This window comes from Oryctolagus cuniculus, chromosome 14 (assembly GCF_964237555.1).
Source record: "Oryctolagus cuniculus chromosome 14, mOryCun1.1, whole genome shotgun sequence".
Taxonomy (NCBI): domain Eukaryota; kingdom Metazoa; phylum Chordata; class Mammalia; order Lagomorpha; family Leporidae; genus Oryctolagus; species Oryctolagus cuniculus.
Window position 1 is genome coordinate 22,252,697 of NC_091445.1, and position 7,619 is coordinate 22,260,315.

Genomic DNA, 7,619 nt, shown 5'->3' on the forward strand with positions numbered 1-7,619 from the left:
AAAATATTGAGACAAATCTACTTGTACAGTTATAATAAAAACCATTCCATTGGTAATTATAATTTCTAATTCTGTATACCAGGATAACCACTTTTCACAGCAATGAAGAACCCAACAGATAGACATTTTTGTCATTATCATCTTTTGCTTGCCTGAATAAATATAACATATCTGTAATGAAAATTGATCTTACATTGTAATGTCCAGTCACCCTACTGATTTCCAATTCTCCAACATTTCACATATTTCTTCTCTGTAATTGAATAAGTAAACATTCAATGAGTTTCTTCAATATAATCATGCATAGTTTGAATGTTGGAAATCTTAGGTTATTATATAGGAGTAAAAATTATTTTTTGTTATTTCTCAGGAAGAAAGTTTTTGCCTCTGTCCTACTATTATTTAGAAAAACCTTTTTAAAATATATTTTGAAAACTCACTTTTTGATAAAATAATACAATTTTATAGTAGAAAGTTAAACATTCAAAATTACAGCTCTCATTTATAGTCAGATTTGACTTTTGGTATTACTGGGTAATTCCAATGGCTTGGTTTCTTTATCAACAGAGGAGGAATAAAAAATAATTACTTAGCTATAGGAATTTTGTAAGGATTATGGAATTAGTGTATTCAGTTTTTTTGAGAGTCTAAGATGAAAAGTTCTAGATGAGTGCAAAATATTTCTCAGGACAAATGCTGTAGCTAATCTCAGTTCAGGTTACTAAATGTCACTTTGGATCAAAGGTGTGTTTTGTGCATTTCTTCAGAAATATGAAGGAAATTATTTATCTTCAATATTCTGCTGACTATAATTTTTTTAGATGTCATGAACTGTTACTAGGGACTGAATGGAATAGTCTTTGCCATTTTACAACTCTGCATTTTGTGGCATTATCTATAGAAGCTAGAAGTAATCTAATGTGTTCTCAAGGTAGGAAACTCCTTGCCTAAAGATCTTAAAATATTATGTTCACAGCTTACTAGCCTTTATTTATGTTTTCATTCATTGAAGAATGAATGGGATTCAGTAGTTAGATGTAAAAATGAAAGCATTTCACAATCTCTCTGTGTTCCTCCTTGCCCTAAATGAGTGTTCTCAAACAACCTGTTGCCTATGTGTTTGTGTAATTTTGCCAGTGGATGAAAAATTTTAAAAGTCTTGGCTTATCTTACATATGTCTCAGAATCACAAATTTACTATCAAAGTTATTAAACTATAAAGTTTTAATGTGAGAGAAGAGTAATTTTTCCGCTAAGTAATATTTTTCTTACTTTTATGCACCATAATTATCATAAGCAGACAGAAATCGATAACACTCATTGGGATTCTCAGAAAATGGTTTTAGGAAATAGTATCTCAAATTAATTTTCAAAGCAGTAAATAGGATAAATTCTGAAATAATCACAATATATATATCTGGCTAAGATGTGGATTTTTTGGTAGTTTAGTTGTAAACATAGTCTCAAGTCTGATTTGTTTTTTCCTCTGGACAGAGTACAGGGCTTATTATAGTAGGGTGGATGAATGAATGGTCAGTTACCATTCAATCTGATATGTCAGACAGTTTATGGAAATATTCATTTAATATCAACCATAACATGGAAATATCAACCATGGACATGGACAGGATTTTAAAGATCATCTGGTCTACTTATGAAAAGTACTTTTAAGGAAGAGTTTTCAGGCTGTCAGGAAGCTGAGGGAACTTCGTTCCCTTCACCATTATTTAAACAGATCAGTTCTGAGTATAGTTCTTTATTTTATGATTCTCCCCCTCTGAGTGTGCTTTTTTATATATAGCAATTCCATAAAAGCTTTCACTGGAAGAAATGTCTAAGCTCTTTAAAACAATTTGAAATCCACTGCTTCGCACTGTAATTTAGAGATAAGGGATTTCTTCTCACCTGAGAGCCAGAAAGTGGAAGTGATTTTATGTTGTAAAGTCAGAGCTTTGAATGTTGAAATCATTAAATCACTCCCCCCCCCACCCCAGACTTCAAGACTTCAGGGACGTGTGTCTCTCCTTGCTCACTCTGAGATGGGCACATACCTCCTGTTGTCTAATAACTGGAGAATGCCAGTGCCTTAAGGACTTTGCGCTTGATGTTCTCCACGGCTAGAATGATCTTCCCTGTGAAAACTTCATGTCTTCTCCCACAACTTCTTCACATTTTATCAAGATGTCACCTCCTCAGTGAGGCAATCTGGTTTATCCCAGCAGAGCAGGTGAGCAGATTGACTGGAAAAATGGCCATGATTTCTTCTCTTATGGGGATGAAGATCCTTGCAGTAAAATTTCCCAGTTGCTCCCTCCTGACAGAGATGAATGGGCTTGGGACAGCATGCTATGGAAGTGGTAGCTTCCAGTTCTTACTCCCCCCTCCTTTTTTCTTAAGATAGATTTGTCTGAAAGGCAGAGCATCAGAGAAGAGAGAGAAAGCGAGAGAAAGGGAGACAGGGGGAGGGAGAAGGAGAGATATTGATTTTCATCCATTGGTTCATTTACCAAATGACCACATCAGCCAGCACTGGTTACGGTGAAGCCAGGAGCTGGGAAAATGAATCCTCATTTGCTAGACATTTGGTAGAGCAGTTAAAGCACTGGATAGGAAGTCTGTCTCTCGTTTTAGAGTATCTGGGTTCAATTTCCAGTTCCAGCTCCCAGCTCCAGCTTTCTGCTAATGTAGACCTCAGGAGTGGTAGTGATGGGTTAAGTATTAGATCACTGCCACCCATGTGGGAAACCTGGATTGAATTCCCAGCAGCCAGGTCCAATCCTATCCATCGTGGGCATTTGGGTAGTGAACTAGTGTATGGGAGATCTGTGTCTGTCTGTCTCTGTCTCTTTATCTCTTAAATAAGTTTTTATAAATGAGCTTAGAATAGGAATGACTGGGTCTTTATGGTTGTAGGACTGGTCAGATTTAAGTAAACTATTCATATGGTCACCGTAGCCTGAAAATGGGTCAAGGGCCAAATGCCAGGATTAGGTCAGCTCTATAGAACTGTTGGTGTCAGGTGTGTCTGCACTAGTTCTAGGGAACATCCCTGTACTCCTGGCTAGATTCCACAACCTTTCCACAGTGACTTAGCTCTATGTTTCTCATTACTGTTTTCATATTGAACATACATATTTGGTATATTTTTTGCTTTCCTCCTCCTAGAATTTAAACTTGTGAGAAAAGCAAATTGTATATGATGCCCTCACTAATGTTTCGGTAGATCCCCAAACAGTGCTTGGCACACAGTGGGTTCTCAATAGATATTTGATTATTGGAGGAAAAGAAGCAACTATAAACCAATACCTGACTAGTTTAATGTTTAGGTAATGTTGAACAATCTTCATGTCTATTTATTAAACATTTCTTAAAAAACCAAGTGATCTTTTCCAGGTCGTTTATGCAAGAGCAGTCACATTTACATTACTAAATTCTATTCAAAAGAATTAGTTTTAAATAAAACATCTGGTCCCTTTTCATTAATATACGTGGATCTAATTTAAGAGAAAACTTAAATGATTATTTTTAGACATAGGAAAATTTGGGCATCACTATCTAACAAGATTACTTTTTTGATTATTATGTAATCAGTTACTCACTTAGCTCACAAATTTAGGCAAAAATCTTGATTAAAATTACCACTGTTATTTTAAAATAATGTAATTCTGCTTCTTACCCTGAACCAGACATCTACTCTGCCGTACATATCTGGGGGACTTTCTTGATTAAAACATTGAGTCGTCTAATCACTTCTGTTCCCTATAAATGTATAACATTTGTTGAAAAAGTAGCAGCCTGCAGCTCTTAGAAATGGATTTTCTATTTACCTTCTTACTTAAAAATTTAACCCGTTATTTAATTGCCCTTATTCAAGCATTAAAGATACCCAAGAGAAAGAAATATTTGAGCGCATCTTCTATTTTTGGAACTCTTACTCCTGGTATATGATTATAGTAAAGATGAGGAAAAGTTTATTTTCTCCCTAGTATGCTGGTTACCTCAATTGAGTCTTATTTCCTTAATGTCAATTTTTCCAATTATATTGAGATTTTATATAGTCTATACAAATTAAGACTCATCAAAGTTCATATTAACATTTTAAAAATTTTAAATATTTTTTAAATATTTGTAAGGAATAGAAAGAAAGAGAGAGAGAGAGAGAGAGAGAGAGAGAGAGAGAAACAGGGACACAGAGAGAGGTCTTCTATCATGGCTCACTCCTGAAATGTCCACAACAATCAGGGCTGAGAGGCAGAAGCCAGGAGCTGGGAACTCCATCCACCTCACGCATGTGGTAGCAAGGACTCCACTACTTGAACCATTACAGGCTGTTTTCCAAGCTGTGCATTAATAGGAAGCTAGCATCCAGAGCAGAGCTAGTACTAGGCTCCCTGATATATAATGCAGGTATTCTAAATGGCGTCTTATCCACTGCACCAAACATTCATCAAATAATGAAAGCTAATTGGCCATGTAAATACTCATTGTCTAGTTTCTTTGTCTTTTTTCTACATTGATTTTTTGTTTGTTTTTTTGTTTGTTTGTTTGTTTTGACAGGTAGAGTGGGCAGTGAGAGAGAGAGAGACAGAGAGAAAGGTCTTCCTTTTCCATTGGTTCACCCTCTAGTGGCCGCTATGGCCGGCATGCTGCAGCTAGTGCACCACGCTGATCCGAAGCCAGGAGCCAGGTGCTTCTCCTGGTCTCCAATGCGGGTGCAGGGCCCAAGGACTTGGGCCATCCTCTACTGCACTCCCGGCCACAGCAGAGAGCTGGACAGGAGAGAAGTGACCGAGACAGAATCTGGCGCCCCGACCGGGACTAGAACACGGTGTGCCAGCGCCGCAGGTGGAGGATTAGCCTATTGAGCCGCGGCACCAGCCCTACATTGATTTTTAACAATTTTGCTTTTTCGCCCCTCTTTGATATAAACTTATATTCTATGAAATATTCCTACTAAATTTCAGCTGTGTGTGTGTGTGAGAGAGAGAGAGAGAGAAAGAGAGAGAGAGAGAGAGAAAGAGAGAGACAGAGAGAGACAGAGAGAGACAGAGAAACAGAGGATTCAGTTTGAGAGTGAGCTATGTTCAATCCCATGATACAGAATTGACTGGATATGTTGAGTTTTGAGGAGTAATGGCATGACAAAGCCAGAGTATATTTTATAGAATAACAAAGGAAAGTTTGGGGAAAGTACTGATTTGAAGGGAGGAGAGTGTCAGACCCCTGGATGGCACAGTAATGACTTTTTCCTTAACCCTAGGAACAGGGTGTGGCATGTCACTGGAGCACACTTCGTATTTTAAGTATTTGATCTAAACAGTAGTTGAGAGTAAATCATGAACCTCCCTTCCGTATTTTTGTAGTCAGTCTAAATTCCATATTATTGTGTGTGGATAAAAGGGAGACATATTGAAAGGACAAAGGAAAAGGAAGGTGTTATTTTTTTACCCACATAGACACACTCACACATGCCTGTGTTTGCGCCATTTCTGATGCCCAGAGTTAGGAATATGGAAGTACATGTGAGTGTGTGTATCACAAAACAGCTCAATTATCTAGTTCGTTCGTTCGTTCGTTCTTTCTTTCTTTCTTTCTTTCTCTCTTTCTCTTTTCTTTTCTTTTCTTTTCTTTTCTTTTCTTTTCTTTTCTTTTCTTTTCTAAGATACAGGGCAGTTTTGGTTCATTCTCTCTAGTTACACTGACCTCCTTCTGGCCGCCTTGTTTTCCTCTCACTGCATTTGCGTATTTCTTTTGCCTACAATAGTATGTTCTTCATGACTTCCCTTCCTCTTCCTAACCTTGCCTTTCGCTATCTCCTTTTCTCTCCCCTTCTGGACACACACACACACACACTCACTCACACACACGCACCACTCATCTGATAGCTCGTACTCAATTTTGGACATTTACATCCTGGATTGATTCTTCTGAAAATCTCTCTGGAACCAGGAATGAAATTAGGCTCTCAGACTACACTGCACTTTATTTTTAAAATGATATGGTTTATAATCACATGCTAATTACTGTGTGGCTCACCTAGTAGAGAAGCTGGAGAACGTGAGTGATGTATTCAATATTTTAACCTGACATGAAACACTTAGTGAAGATTTGGCAACAATTTGCTGAGTGACTTGATGATCAGAAATTGGCTTTCAGGGACCATGTTCCAACAGTCCACCCAGCAGCACGTGGCACATCCTATATTATGGCTGCAGGAACCATAATCTGAGGAAAGAAAACCTGACAATGGGAAATATTGCCTCAGCAATTTTTTCAGGAGACAGTGGTTGGCACTCTTGGCAAAAGCATCAGCCTTCTCGGCAATGAGGAACCAGCAGCAACAGAATGTGTGATTTTCACTTAATTCTAGGCCAAAAGCATGCTTACTCTCGTCTAGTCTCACCCTTACATGATTCGTGCTCTCTCAAAGCCTTTCTTCCACCTTCTAGTTTAAGATAATTTTAGTAAACTTGTTTTATTAAGTAGTGAGAACGAATAATCTTGCTAATAAACAGACAGTATAAAACTTCTCTCATTCAAGAACAAATAATAAAGGGAGAGTACCATCAACATGGAACCTACTGAATATTTGTTTTATTTGTTCGAAAGAGAAAAAAAGAGACAGACAATCAGACAGATCTTTCATCTGGTGGTTCAACCCCAAATGCCCACAACAACCGGGGCTTAGCCAAGCTGATGTCAGGAGCTGGGAATTCTTTCTGAGACTTCTACTGGATTGCAGGGACCGGGCTACTAGAGCCATCATCTGCTGCCTCCCAGGATGCACATAGCAGGAAGCCATAATTGAGGGTGGACTCAAGACTTGAACCCCAGCACTCTGATATGGATGTAGCTATTCCAAGTGGCATCCAACTGTTACACCAAATTCCCACCCCAAACCTACTAAATATTCTTCAATAAATATGAGAAGTGCTGTAATCTATATACGGAAGGGAAAATAATCTTTTGGAAAGGAGATGAATGTTTTGGGAAACATGATTGTCACTGAGACCTGGTGTCTCGCTACCCTGGAGACATGGTAGGATCTATTTCTTGTTTTGAAGACTGCTTAGAAGATAACCTGTGACTGATTGATTTTCTTAGCACTAAACAAAATTTCCCAGACATTCAAGACATGTATTTAGTGTGGCTCTGTTAAACTGGAGATGGATCTTCTACTTAGCATTGATCAGATTGTTTTGAGAGAGTTGTTCTTGTATGTTTTGAAGTTGTTTATCAAAAAGAATTCAGGGAAAGCAGTATCCTCATAGTGTATTCATAGGTCAGAGGACTTAAGCACCTTTGTTACATCTATCTTTCTATCCATATGGCCTTCCATCTATTTTTTACCATATACTATCATTTAATTATGTTATTAATATGCTATAAACATTTAAGATATAAGCAGATTTATTCCTTACAATCAATATTTGAAATGAATAATTATTAATTTTTGTTGACACATAGACACAATAATCTGAGGCTCAATAATAAATGCAATATGACACCTAGTAGCCGTGAAGCTAAGCTTCCAACTCATGTACGTTCCATGATCCCGTCAATATACATCTGCAAATTAGACTCACTATCAAAGGTTGTGAAATTCAAAAGCCTGATTA

At 37.5% G+C, this 7,619-nt stretch overlaps 1 long non-coding RNA gene across 1 annotated transcript in view; it reads right to left on the minus strand.

Moving 5' to 3' along the window:
- LOC127492779 (uncharacterized) overlaps nt 1–7,226 on the minus strand; it is a 101,414-nt gene extending 94,188 nt beyond the window's left edge. The window contains exon 1 of the long non-coding RNA XR_007922536.2: nt 194–7,226. This is a non-coding gene — a long non-coding RNA (uncharacterized lncRNA). The remainder of the gene's footprint in view (nt 1–193) is intronic.
- Nucleotides 7,227–7,619: the final 393 nt, after the last annotated feature.